Below are 15,229 nucleotides of genomic sequence, written 5' to 3' on the forward strand. Positions count from 1 at the left end.
GGATTTCTGGCCCAAACCTGATTTGGGATTACCACTAAAACGGTTATCAATGGTGATCTTCAGGAGGTGTTTGTCAAAAGTGCATGTTTTCCTTTTACAACTCTGAAGGTGATCTCATGTTTACTCACATGTCCACAACATACCTGAAGTTTTTGAGGTGTCCAAATGCACGCCCCCCCCCCCCCAACCACACATGACTACACTTAAAGGAGTACTGTAGGGCGGAGAAAGAGTTGAACTTACCTGGGCCTTCTAATCGTACCCTTCCCTCACCGATGCTCTGGTCCCCGTCTCTGGTTCACTTCCGGAATTTGCGCTTTTAAAGTCGGAAAACCACTGCGCCTGCACGGCCGCTGACGTCACCAGGAGTGTATTGCGCAGGCCCAGTACGGTCTGTGCCTGCGCAGTACGCTTCTGGTGACATCAGCGGGAGAGAGGACACGGTCACGCAGTTGCAGTGGTTTTCTGACTTTAAAGTCGGAAATTCCAGAAGTGAACCAGAGGCGGGGACCGAGGCATCAGTGAGTGGATGTGCGGGTGCAGGATGTCTGCAGGGGACCATTAGAAGCCCTGGGCAAGTTCAACTTGCTTGTTTTAGGTGTGGCATTCAGACACTACTGCAGCCAAAGAGATCAGCAGGACTGCCAGGCAACTGGTATTGTTTAAAAGGAAATAAATGATAGCCCCATATCCCACTCACTTCAGTTTTCCTTTAAATATACATATGCTATATTTAGCGTGTGTGCGGTGGCCCTCAATCAAACACCACCACTTTCCTGCTGATGTGTCGGCAAGAGATCCAGACTAGCGGATCATCTCAACCAAGCACAGACTGAGCTTATTCTGTCGCCATGAGGGGTCGAGTCCTACTGCCCAGTGACTGGGACAATCTTAATTGCACAAATGCCAAGGGTGCAGTAGAGCTCCTGGATTTTGCAGCAATGCGGCAGTATCTGTTGCCCTGTTTTAAGACTCATACACTGGGTACAATTTTCCATTAGATCGACCTGTGACCTTATAAGAAATTGCATAGTCTAGATGTCCAAATTGTTTCTGATCGATTTTTGCATTGAGAATCCAAAATCGATCGCAATACGATCGGACCGGGTGGAAATTATCTAATAGATCTGTCAATCTGATGGAAAATTGTAAAGCTGAGTCCACATGGTAAAGACTTTCAGTCTTTAGAGGTGTTATCTTGAGTTAAAGAACAAGTGACACCCATGCTAACCTAGAAATAAAAAAAAAAACACATATATAAGTAGATAAATACTAGTTCTACTTACATAACAGAAGTATTGCACTGTCCATGTCCTGTGAATCTTATTAAGAAAAAGCAGAAAATCCTATTCTAGACAGTTTCCATCTTGGTTAACTTTTATACTGACATAATTTCCTCTCTCACCCTTTTATTTTTTTTTTATTTTTTTTTCTCTTCCTCCTCTTGCTAATTGTGTATTCGTTACTCGCTCTCCTAATGCAGGCATCAGCCTATGACAGCCGATCGCTCCTGATCCTCTGTAGGGGACAGCCGAGTGACACGGCTGTCCCCGGTACAGTGCTGCAGTAGAGTGCAGGGCTGTGCATTGTAAATAGTCGACAGTTTCGCCGTCTAACAGTCTCCTAGCAGCGATCGCCACTGGGAGACTGATGACTGAGCTGAGCTCTGTCATTCTAGCAGGGATGCACGCACATCGGCGTTCGATCCCCAACAAAACCCTGTCCCAGGTCTTCACGCCAATTGGCGTTAAATGGTCCTGGGCGTTCATGCCAATTGGCGTGGAGCGGTCAGCAAGAGGGTAAAGAGGAGCTGTCAGCCATTCAGCATTGTATTACACAGGACGACACTTTCCCCAGTGTTGGCAGCTCCATTCAGTGCAATGCAATGAAATACAAGGAACCCAGGGGGGATTATAATTACAAACATCATGCTGGTAGGTGTAAGGGTATAATTAATTAGTTGTGGGTATGCTTAAAGGCATACCCACCGGCACTGCTCGGAGTCCCTTTAAGTCTGAGGGGAAAGTAGAGAAGCAAAAAAGGACAACCCAGCATACCCTGCAACGTTTTTGTGTGTGTGTGTGTGTACCAAATAAGTCAGGTAAACTGGGGAATGATCATTTATCCACTAGAAAAGTAATAGTGATTTTAACTTTTGGATTGCCTGGTTAGCTTCCTTATTACTTGTTTACCAGATAAAAATAAAGAATTGATTTTATGCCCGACAGTCACACTTTAAGAATCTCACTTTGCAGCTGCAGAGGATTATGTCTCTCAGATGAGGACAGTGAAGCTAAATAGGAAGAATGTTTGTTCAATGGAGGACACCGATCATTTGGTTAGAGCAGATAGGTTGGCTAAAAATAAAGAGGTTGTTGATTTCAAAGAAAAGGGCAAAATGTTTAAAGATGCCAATTCATGAAAGTATTTCTAAACTGCTTCAACAACAGTGGAAGAAATTTTATTCCGCTGCTTCAACATTTTCTCCTACATATTTTTTAACCCATTCTGACCAAGAGGTCAAAAGATTTGTTCAATATTAAATTAATGGTGGGAGTACCACAGCACCTACAAGGTCAGGGATGTTACTCAATCCTGTTAGCAGTGCTGAAAAAGTTCAGGAGAGGCTAGACTGTTTTTCGACTTAAAAATGTTGAAGTTATTAATTATGTACAGTCCTCTCAATTAGATTGACAAAGGGTGCAAATGGCCAAATTAGACCTAAAAGATGCATATTTAAATGTGCTAAACCATCCATACAGTGACTGTCTGTTGAGTGTACCTGAAACTGCCTGGAGAAATGTGGCACGTGGAATTATTCTGCAACGCAACTGAGCGCTGTGAACCTAGCCTCAGGGTCCTTTCGACACTGTTGTATTGCAATCTTAATGCCACGTGCATAGTGTGTAAGGAGTCTTAAAGGAAAACTGTAGTGAGAAGGCATATGGAGGCTGCCATATTTATTTCCTTTTTAAGCAATACCAGTTACCTGGCTATCCTGCTAATCCTCTGCCTCGAATACTTTTAGCCATTGACCCTGAACATGCATGCAGCAGATCAGGTGTTTCTGATGTCAAATCTGACAAGATTAGCAGCATACTTGTTTCTGGTGTTATTCAGACACTGCTGCAGCCAAATAGATCATCAGGGCTGCCAGACAACTGGTATGGTTGAACAGGGAATACATATGGCAGCCTCCTATCCCTCTTGCTACAGTTGTCCTTTAACCTCCTCAGCGGTAAGCCTGAGCTGAGCTCGGGCTAAGCCGCCGCGGAGGATTTCTCAGCCCCTGGTGTGCTGAATTGCACACTTTTTGCTTTGTTACACGCAGCTAGCACTTTGCTAACTGTCTGTACAAGCCGATTGCCGCCGCTCCACGCCCATTCGCCGCTAGCCGCCGCGTTAGAGGCCCCCCCAGTCCCCTTCTGCAGACTGGCCAATCACCGCCAGGCTGCGCTAAGGGGTGGATCGGGACTCCCCCAGACGTCATGACATCGGTGACGTCATCCCGATCGTCACCATGGCGACGGGGGAAGCTAAACACGAAATCCCGTTCTGAGCGGGATTTCCTGTTTGCTGTGATCGAAAGGGATGGTGGATGCCGCTGCACAGCGGCTATCATGTAGCTAACGCTAGGCTAGCTACACGATTTTTTTTTTGATTTTTTTTTAAAGTGCTGCGCTGCCATCCTGGCGGTTTTAATAGACCGCCAGGGAGGTTAAGTCACACAGCCTTATGCCCCGTAGGATTTTGGGAGATCAGCTGACATCACTGCTCACTACACCGACAAAGGTGGGAATTGCACACAGCACTAAAGATGCCGGCACAACTGATACTTTTTAGAATGTAAATCCAGGTGAATTAAGATTTTTACGGTGGGTTTACATTGACTTAATTAATGAATATTGTAAAAAAAAAAAAAATTGTATGCATTACATTCTATTCAGTTTCTCTTTAAAGCACACCTGAAGTAAGAGGTATATGAAAGCTGCCATATTTATTTTCTTTTAAACAATAGTTGTCTGGCAGCCCTGCTGATCTATTTGGCTGCAGCAGTGCCTGAATAACACCAGAAACAAGCATGCAGCTAATCTTGTCAGATCTGACAATGTCAGAAACACCTGATCTGCTGCTTATGCTTGTTCAGGGTCTATGGCTAAAAGTATTAAGCCGCATCTACACATGTAGATGCGGCTCCGATCCGGCGGCTCGATTAGCCGCCGGATCGCCTCGTCTGCGTCCCCCGGATTCGATTCCCCGCCGTGCCGCTTATCTTCCGCGCGATTCCCTGCCATCGTCCCCTCACGGGAAGCGAGCAGGGAATCGGCGGTGCGGAGATCCGTCCTGTTGGATCTTATCAAGAACATCGGAGACAGGAGCAGCAGGATAGCCAGGCAACTAGTATTGCTTAAAAGGAAATAAAGAAGTTTCTATATTCCTCTTACTCCAGTTGTCCTTTAAGTCCCCATGAGTATGTGAAAGCGCCCTCTGTCTCAGCAGTTCCAGTGCTGTGACCCGAGACTGCAGGAGCAGCTATAGGACTAATCTGCAAGGCAGACACTTGAAGGACTCCCTCTACCTTTATACTAAAGTTACCTGAACTCAGAACATCCTCTTGGCTCTAAAAGCTAAGCAACAGCATAAGATAATTTAAAGAAAAAAATCTTTGTTATTTCAGCTGATAAAAATCCTGCAATAAATCTGCAGTTTGTCTACTTCCTGCTTTCATGGAAGCAGACATATTAACTTCCTGTGTTTACAAATGAGCTCTCTGCTGTGGCAGTCAGCTGATCCAGCTAAGGGATCAAATTTCAACTTGTGCTTAGTCACAGATGAGGGGGAATTAGACTGTCTAAACTTTTTTTAAGTACACGCAGGGTGCATTTCTCTGTTTTTCTTCTGTCCTGTGCAAGAGTTCAGGTCCACTGTAAGCATGCCTGTTGCATCAAATGCTCGGTGCTGCTGCGGTGGTGTTTAGCTGCTGTTGCAGATGCATTCCATAGTATATAGTATATAATCTATGGAGAACGCATTCCCAACATGAGATTATCTTGCAGGTGGGGACTTTGCTTTCCAATTGCATCTGGCAAAATGGACAAAAAAAAGCCAGTTTTGTGTTGAGGTAAGAACCGAACCAACTACCTAAAGACCGCATAACGCCAATAGGCGTGATCAAGGCGGCAGTCCCAGGACCGCGTAACACCAATTGGCGTCAAGTCCTGGGGTGGGGGTTTGCAGGAGACCGCGTGCATCTCCGCATGAATGAAGGAGCTCTGCCCTGCCATCAGTTTCCCAGTGGTGATCGCCGCTAGAAGGCTGATAGAGACGGCTAAATTGCTGTCTATTTACTAGGTACAGCGCTGTGATCTAAGGCATCCCTGTACAGGGGACAGCTGTGTCACTCAGCTGTCCCCTCCAGAGGCACAAAAGCGAAGCCTATCACAGCCGATCGTGCTGACGGGCGGAGGGAGAGGGATAAAAATAAGCATTTTATTAAAAATGAAAGAAAAATATTTACAAAAAAAATAAACATTGGGGGAGCGATTAGACCCCACCAACAGAAAGCTCTGTTGGGGAGAAAAGGGGGGAAATCACTTGTGTGCTGAGTTGTGCAGCCCTGCAGCGAGGCCTTAAAACCGCAGTGGCGTATATTGTAAAAAATGGCCTGGTCTTTAGGGGGGTTTAACACTGCGGTCCTCAAGGACATCCGAGATGACATGTGACATGATAGATGTGTATGTACAGTGCCAAGCACAATTAACAAGGCTGCATTCCTTTTTTCTTTCTCTGCCTAAAAAATTAAAGTACTGTTTGCACGTTACAGTTCAGGGCTGGGTCACTGGTAAGGAAATACAGGCATACACTTTCCTGGCAGTAATTGGTTTTTGAGAGCAGGAAAAAGATAAGGGTCAATAGTTCATAGATTTTAGCTCTGGTATACTTCAATCAATGTGTCATTGAGCAGAAACTATGAAACAGTAAAAACCATAAGGCGCTGGAAGTCGGATGATACAGGGAGTTCAGGACGGCATCACGGGACAAGGCTTCTTGGGTAAATATAACTTTCTTTTACTTGCACGCTGCTGGATTTTAGTATTTACTCTGGAGGTCCTCCTTAAAAGGAGATTGAGGATAGATACAATTGTTTCTCATCAGTTTTTCACCTTGGATGTCCTTTAACCACTTGCCGACCGCACACTCATACCGTGCGGCGGCAAAGTGGTAGCTGGAGGACCAGCGACACACATCTGCTTCGCCAGGTGCCCCCCTAATTAATCAGGAAAGGCCGCTCGCGCGAGCGGCCGTTTACTGTTAGATCTCGGAGCGGGTCTCCGTGAATAGCCTGCGAGCCGCTGATCGCGGCTTGCAGACTAAATGTAAATGCAGGAGACGTTTGTCTCCTTTGTTTACATTGAACGGCGCTGCTACAGCAGCGCCGTAAGGCAGATCGACGATCCCCGGCCAATCAGCGGCCGGGGATCGCCGCCATGTGACAGAGGACAGCCTGTCACAGGCTGCATAGGACGGATAGCGTCCTGTGCAGCCCCGATCACCAGGGGTGAGAGGGAGGGGGGGAATTTTGCCGCGGAGGGGGGCTTTGAGGTGCCCCCCCTGCAACACCCAGGCAGGCAGGAGCGATCAGACCTCCCCTGCACATCATCCCCATAGGGGGGGAGCGATCTGATCGCTCTGCCTGCAACCTGATCTGTGCTGGGGGCTGCAGAGCCCACCTAGCACAGATCATAAAATAACACGCTGGTCCTTAAAGCGGATCCGAGATGAAAAACTAACTATAACAAGCAACTTGTCTATGTATGTTACCTAAAGTTTAGATGGTTTACACAGCAAATCTAGCTGCAAACAGTTTTAATAGAATATGATTATTTATTCCTGTGATACAATGACAGCGGCCATGTTGTTTGTAGACATAACACAGAGGCAGGCTTATCTGTATCTTGAGCCATCAGCCTAATTCCCTCTCCTCCCCTCTGCCTCGGAAATCAATGGCTAGTAACACCATCTCCTCCCCCTGCCCAGACTGAGCTCCCATGAGCCCTTGCTACTGCCTTGGCTCTCTGAAAACCTGTGGGTGTGGTTTATTTAGTTTATAGGGAATTAGAGTATTAAAACAAAAACAAAAAAGTATTTGGCTTGAGGAATGCCCTATAAACAATAGGAAAGGAACACAATTATGCAATGTGTAAAAGTTCACCTCGGATCCACTTTAAGGGGGGGGGGGGGTAAAGGCTGAGTCCTCAAGTGGTTAAACCTTGTACACGTACTAAATGAAACTCAGCCAATAATGACTGCCTCGGCTGAATATCTAGCATGTGTACAGCCTTGGCCCTGCAATGTCATTTGAGGGATTGAGTCTTGATCCCTGCTGGACGACATGTCTCATACGTGTGTACACCTTGTTGTGAGCGTGTATCTTTGAATCTCTAAGGTTGCGTTGCTAAAGGACATAAAGGAGATTATGCAGTTGGTCCGCAAGTCAGGTAAAAAGGGCGCCTTGTGGCCAATGACATTTGGGTGCCGCCATCAAGAGCTGTAATAACAGTGCAGGAGATTTGGGTGCAGCTGGCGCCACCATAGACTATAGGACTATATAGACTATAGTGGCGCACAGTGAGTGACTTCAGCACTGTCAGGAGGTGCTGAAGTTACTTTTAAAACACTGTAATTTGGCCTCTAGCAATAGCTGGAAGCCGAATTATATCATTCCCCACTATCTACGTGGACCTAGAGGGGGAATAGTATTTAACGCCGCTGGGAACTTGTGCAGCAGCAGGATAAGTATACCGGCTGTATCCTACACCCAAGTCTCCCGGTGGTGAGATCACAGGGATGTGCCACCATAGGCTGTAATGTGAATTATGGCACTTGGTGTGTACCGTATTTTTTGGACTGTAAGACACACCTACATTTAGAGAACAAAAACCAGTAGAAAAACATATACTAAACCTGGTGCATCCATGGTGAAGGCGCACCTTGTGTTGTCCTCTATGCCCCTTTGTGTCCTCTGTTTGTCCCTGTGTCGCTTTGCAAGTGCACAGTACATGGAGTTCCGACATTGCGGCAGGTTGGAGGTTCGTATTGGCTGACTTTCACAAGAAAGTCAGAAACTCCCTGCATTTGGACTATAATACGCAGTGACTTTTTTTTCCCCCCACCTTTGGGTGAGAAAAAGGGAGTCTTCTAGTAAAAAAAAAAAAAAAAAATACAGTATTTTGGTTGCCGCCAAAAGATAGAGCCCAAATTACAATAAAAACAGTGAGATTCAGCCACCAACAGTAGCTGGAAGCCGAATTGATTCTTACTCTGCTTGGAGGGGTAATAGTAATTATTGCTGCTGGGAAATTTGCCGCAGCAGGGTGAGCTATTTTTTTTTTTATTTCTCCCTGTGCCAAAATTTGCCAGTGCCCTTATTACATGTATGTCTTGGTCCGTGTCCAGGTGTAATAACACTGCCCACAATAATTGGTAAGAAGGGTGTTTTATTGCTTCTCCGATAATGCTGCTTTGAGGACATAAAGGGGGAAATAACATTCTAGGTATGAACAATATCTGGCCTTTGTCTGGTTTTGATTTTCTTTCTTTTGAAAGTGGATAAAGACTTGAAGCATCTGTCCATTTAATTCCATTCACTCACTTTGCTTACAAGATTTCTCTTGATCCTCTCCCCTCCTCTGGTAGACCCTCCCTTAACCTCCCTGGCGTTCTATTAAGATCGCCAGGGCGGCTGCGGGAGGGTTTTTTTTTTTTTTTTAATAAAAAAAAACCTATTACTATTACCACTAGAGGGCGCTCCCGATGCGTACTTCTGATCGCCTCCGGCGATCAGAAGTAACAAGGAAGGCTGCAAATGAGCGGCCTTCCTTGTTTCGCTTTCCTCGTCGCCATGGTGACGAGCGGAGTGACGTCATGGACGTCAGCCGCCTCTGATCCAGCCCTTAGCGCTGGCTGGAACTGTTTGTTCCGGCTGCGCTGGGCTCGGGCGGCTGGGGGGACCCTCTTTCGCCGCTGCGGCGACGATCAGGTAGCACACGCGGCTGGCAAAGTGCCGGCTGCGTGTGCACCTTTTTATTTGAACAAAATCGGCCCAGCAGGGCCTGAGCGGCACCCTCCGGCGGTAATGGACAAGCTGAGCTCGTCCATACCGCTAAGGAGGTTAAACAGATCCACCACTCAACCACACTTACCTTTTTTAAGTGCAACCTGAAAACTCACCTTTTCAGGCAAGCATACTCTTTCTTAGGACACCCTGGCAATTAACCACCATTTTACCATCTCATACACAGCTTCCCTCACCTTTTTTTTACTATCCTGTGTAATGTGCGTGCGTAAAAATATGTAATTGATTTGTTCACTACATAAGCTGTAATCCAACCTTGTCTTGTACTGTTCTATTTATATTGTATGGTTATACCTTCTGTTGTACTGTGCCACAGAAGATGCCGGCACTATTTAACCACTTGAGGACTGCAGTGTTAAACCCCCCTAAAGACCAGCCTGTTTTTCCCCTAATTGGCCACTGCAGCTTTAAGGCCAAGCTGCAGGACCGCACAACACAGCACACGAGTGATTTCCCAAAGAGCTCCTCCCTCAACTACAGTATTCGCTCTCTATTGCACCTGTGTTCCCAATAAGTACTTCTATAGATACTTTGAATAGTGGTAATCATTAACAAACTGTTCCCCATCCCCTTCTTGCACCTTAGACACTGTAGTTGTCCTTGGCAGGTTTTGGTGCGCCGTATCAATTGTTATGTATAGAGTGCTTGGGGGGCCCCACTGTAAAACTTGCATTGGGGCCCACAGCTCCTTAGCTACGCCACTGTTTAGGTAGTTACAGTAAACCTCCAGACTAAAAATCGACTCAGCAGCACTGAAAAGACCTGGTGTTTCTTTAACAGTTTCACAGCATCAGAACTTTGTTTCTCTTATACAAGCCTAATTTTTAGCCTCACAGAAGAAAACTGCCCGGGCATTTTTCCCCTCATGCTGTGCAAAGCATGATGGGATTTCTGATGTTGTTGTTCTCGTTCTGCTGTTTTGGTGCAATTGATAAAATTACTGTAGTGAAAGAAGAAAAAGTCTATTTTAATTAAATCGGTTGTATAGTTTTAATACAGTGGAATCTCGTTATAGTAAACTGATATAGTAAACCTCTGGATATAGTAAACTCAGTCCTTAGGTCACAGCAAATGCATCTGTATGTATGACCAATTCTAATATAGTAAACTTCTTTTCCTGGTCCATTGGAGTTTACTATAAAGGGATTCTAGTGTATTGATGCAGAGGCATATTTTTTCCTGTTGCCAGTATACATTACAGCAGCCATGGAAGGCAGTTTGCTCATTGGTCTACATGCCATCTACATCATACATTCCAGACACGCTTGACCTGTTAAATATTTTCTTTACCTTTATAAGCTCACTGGATTTAGCCAATCTCTCACCAGTTGGGTGCAACAGGTTCCCCTCCTTCCCTTTTTTCAGTTTTTGCTGTGGAACATGGAATCTGTCAAAGTTTTGTGTTTATTTTTTCTTTGAATCAAATACAAAATCCGTACCAACAATTAATGGGATGTGGATTGTAGTTTCATATGATGCGATAAGTATTGTTTAAAATGTAGATCCTTTACCATTTTTTTTAATAGGGATGTATGGCTGTAGCATTACTGGTCTGCTAGGTATCAAGATAGAAATCTTTATTCATTCAGCAGCATCATGTTTTGTGTGTACTACAATACCATTGGAACTAGGCTAGAAGCATGTGCATAATAATAATAATAATAATACTGTCTGCCTTTCATTGCTAGTGGCCAATTAACTCTTAATATTTATATTTCTTAGGTGTTCGTTGTGTTCTTAGGCCTCAACGGAACGGCAATAATTTGCATTGAGAGTTCACTGGGTATCACATCGTAACTGCCACTTGCAAGGCATTTACCTATTGCAGCAACATGAAAGACTACCACACCTCTCAGCTGTAACGTGGGAAAAGGCTATATTGTTTATATACTTTGGCAGGATTCATGTTATTTGTGGTATTTCTCATTTTACCACAGTAAAAAGCATTATGCTTACTCTACTCTGGAGCCGGATAGCAAATGGCCAGCAGACAGTACCAGATCCACTACAGTGTTCCCACTGAGCAGAAAATGCATGCGCTGTCTGTTCGAATGCGAACTGTAGAAAAAAATAATAATGCGGGATCATACATGTGTGATCCCCACCTTACAGTTAAAAAAAAACAACAAAAAAAACCCTTGCTGCTCTCTCCCTCTAACCCCTCCAAAATAGGAAATATTGTCATTTAGAATCTAAGCTGCCCCAGCTATAAATCAAGAATTTTAGGTCTGACTCACTAAAGAACACACTAGTGTATGGTCACTTTTAATGTAGCTGTATTTTTGTTTTTTTTCTTCATTTTCCCTATTTTCTTCCGGATTCTTTTTCTTAATTGGTGTCTAAATTTGAACTGCGCATTCAAGAGCTAGTTGAATGCCATTGCTAACTGGATGCTAAAGTGGCATCTTGCTAGATTGTTATGCTGTCTTTGCCTCATATCTTCTGACTCGTTGTCCCAGAATGTAATGCATGCATTGTGTTCTTCACTTATCACAGGTGCATGACTCAGTGACTATTAAAGTCAAATCATTTGCATGGCAGCCGGATAATTGGCAGCTTCTGTAATCCTCTCAGTAAAAGTCACTATTAAACACATCGTAAATTAGACACATATTCCATGGATTATATCAGACTAGAAAGCATTATGTAACCATAAACAGAGAGACAGTGATTTCAATAACAGTGTATCATTTATTAACACATTTGTACATAAAAGGGCTCCCAAACATGGCACCTAATTTTATTTCTTTCACCTTAGGCCTTTCAGCATATGAATGATTGATCATGATCCATCTGGAAAGATTAATCTGTGAGTGTCAGGACATGTGACCAATTTTGTTGAAAGGATCAGTAGTGCACCTGAAACACTTGTACAGTTAGGGCCCTTTCTTAGGGGTAGCTAAAGGTGGTGAATTCACTGCCTGTCAGCTGCTCTCTTGCACCATTTAGGCACTTTTTAGTGCAGGGTATAGCCTCCCATCTGTACATGGCCCTGGCCGTGCTTAGACATGATGTCACAGTTCTTTGCCACCAACCGGGTAACACCACCGCATGTCAAGTGCTGACACGCATTTATAATTGCACCCAAATGGCGCTTGTGGGCAACAGACGGGAAACTGAACTGCTCAACAAGAATGCAGTTCAACCTCCTGTCTGAAAGACACTATCAAACACTATGCTACATATAAATGTGCCGTTAAAACAGGAGGTAATAATTATTCATCTTGATGCTTCCCTTCTGAATATGCAAATACTGTAATTTCTTCATGCTGGTTAAAGTAAGGCACACATTCAGATTTGCTAGTGTGCCTGTAGCCTATTAATTTTACACAGCCATACATATACCCCATCTTGCATGCAGCTGTTTCAGAGTTCTCAGTCCCATAAGTGCAAGGATGGCTCCGAAAGTGATGGTGAATCTTAATGCACACCAGGACTGAGGCCTGGTGCACACCAAAAACCGCTAGCAGATCAGCAAAATGCTAGCAGATTTTGAAACGCTTTTTCTTCTTTTTCTGTACCATTTCAGCTAGCATTTTGCGGTTTTGTGAAGTGTTTTTGGTGTAGTAGATTTCATGTATTGTTACAGTAAAGCTGTTACTGACCAGCTACTGTAATAAAAAACCGCCTGGCAAACCGCTCTGAAGTGCCGTTTTTCAGAGTGGTTTGCGTTTTTCCTATACTTAACATTGAGGCAGAAACGCATCCGCAATCCAAAGTCTGCAGCAGCCCGGGAGTATGAGTTTCTGCAAAACGCCTCCCGCTCTGGTGTGCACCAGCCCATTGAAATACATTACCCTAGCGGATCCGCACCCGCAAGCGGATTGCAAACCGCAGCAGAACCACTCTGGTGTGCACTAGGCCTGAGAGGATATAGAGGCTGGCATATTTAACCAGAATTCACTTAATTTTCAAGGGGGCTTACACAGTTAATAGCAGAGGCCTCAAACCGGCAATGGTCACTGGGTGACTGGGGTTCAAATTAAGAAGAGGGGGTGGAGACAAAAACAGCCAGAAGTTTTTATTTTTTAACTGTTTTGATTCTACCCCAAAGCTCACAAACTTGGTGATTGAGTGACTGCATGTCGAGATAACAAAAAGTGAACAAAGCCACCAACAAGCAGCACATTTTTCACTGGGAAAATTTCAACTGCAGCTATTCTTACACTCTTAATGGCAGGGTTCTCAAACTTGGCACAGTTGGTCATTGGGTGACTGGGATACATATTCAGGAAAGTAGGTGGAGCCTACAACAGCCAATCAAAATTCACCTATTAATTTTTAAGGGGAATATTTCAATTGCTGCCATTCATACACCGTCAATGGCAGAGGCATTAAACTTGCTACAGCTGGTCATTGTGTGACTGAGGTTCACATTCTCAGAAAAGGGAGCAGAGCCACAAACAGCAAAACAGATGTATTGATTGATTTCACTGGGAAAATTTAAACTGCTTCCATGCTCACATTATTGATGCCAAGGTTCCCAAACTCACAAACTTGATCATTGACTGACTGTGTCAAGGTTAGAAAAAGTGGCTGGCCCAACAACCAAATACATACCTGAAAAAGGCTGGGTATTTAGCCTAGTGCCCACTATAAGTTGCCAGATGCCCTTCTCCCCCAGTAAAGGTAGCTAGATGATTTCCCCCATTATAAACAGATAGTTGTTTCCCCTCAGTATAGTAAGCCAGATGCCTTTCAGTAAAGGTAACCAAATAGCCCACCTTACTCGTTCTCCTATGCATTGTGTGCAGCAGAGGGGGTGAAGTAACTCGCCTCTCTAGGATCCAGTGAGAACACACATGGCCAGTCTTCCTCCACCCAGGTGTTCCATCTCTATGGTACACCACCATCAGTCACGCAATGGATTCTGGAGAAGTTAATTATTTCACCACATAGGTATACTACCACTGCTCTATAATTTAGTACTTGGGCATTTTAGTGTTTCAGAGACCACACAAGCTCATGGTGAACTAGGATCACTATCTGTAAGGGATAGATGGTTGGTATGTGTCTGTAACTTAACAGTTGCTCAAGTTCTTGAGAAGAGGGGATGGTATTCAATAGTTGAGGTCGGTAGTGATATTTCTATAAATATACAGAAGGCAGGGTCTCACACTTTTACCTCCTGTAATATCCACAGTATTGCAGAAACCTGATGCGATCATTTGCATAAGTCATGACATATTAAACAGTAACATTTTAAGTCAAACATGGCCCTTTTCTTCATCCATTGGTACATACTTAAACTACATGCATACATGCGATAAAATGAAACTACAGGTAATGACCATTACAGCCAACAATCGTTATGTGTGTACAGCAGCAGACGGTAGAAAGTGCTCAGGGGTCAAGGATCCATCCTGTCAGATCTCTTAGGCTATGTTTCCACTTGTGCGTTTTGTGTCAGTTTTTTTGGTCAGAAAATTTGCATAGATTTTGTAACTAATGTTAGTCAATGTAGCCGTTTCCACTCTATGCGAATTTTCGTTAGCGTTCGTACGCGTGAAAAAATCTAAGGTCCTGCATCAGATTTTCGGACATCGCGTACGATTCGCGTACAATGCTTTGTATAGGCAATGCGAATTTTCGCGTTATTACGCGAAAATTCGCATTAGATCCATGGTTACAGGAAGTTGCCAGCAGTCATGACTAAGCTGTTACTAGGCAGATTATGTATATTTAACTAATGCGAATTTTCGCTTAAGAAAATTCGCATAAAAACGCATACAAATTTACGTACGAATTTTCACCAATCAGAAAAGTCTTAAGACGATTTTTTGCAGGCGAAAATGTAATGCTATAGTGGAAACGTAGCCTTAAGGACAACTGAAGTGAGAGGGATATGGAGGCTGCCATATTTATTTCCATCTAAGCAATGCCAGTTCTTCCTGCTGATCCTCTGCCTCTAATACTATTAGCCATAGCCCCTGAACAAGCATGCAGCAGATCAGGTGTTTCTATTAACATTAATGTCAGATCTGACAAGACTAGCTGCATGCTTGTTTCTGGTGGTATTCAGATACTACTGAAGAGAATCAGACCAGCAGGGCTGCCAGGCAACTGGTATTTATTAAAAGGAAATAAATAAGG

The sequence above is a fragment of the Hyperolius riggenbachi genome, chromosome 2 (assembly GCF_040937935.1).
Source record: "Hyperolius riggenbachi isolate aHypRig1 chromosome 2, aHypRig1.pri, whole genome shotgun sequence".
Classification (NCBI taxonomy): domain Eukaryota; kingdom Metazoa; phylum Chordata; class Amphibia; order Anura; family Hyperoliidae; genus Hyperolius; species Hyperolius riggenbachi.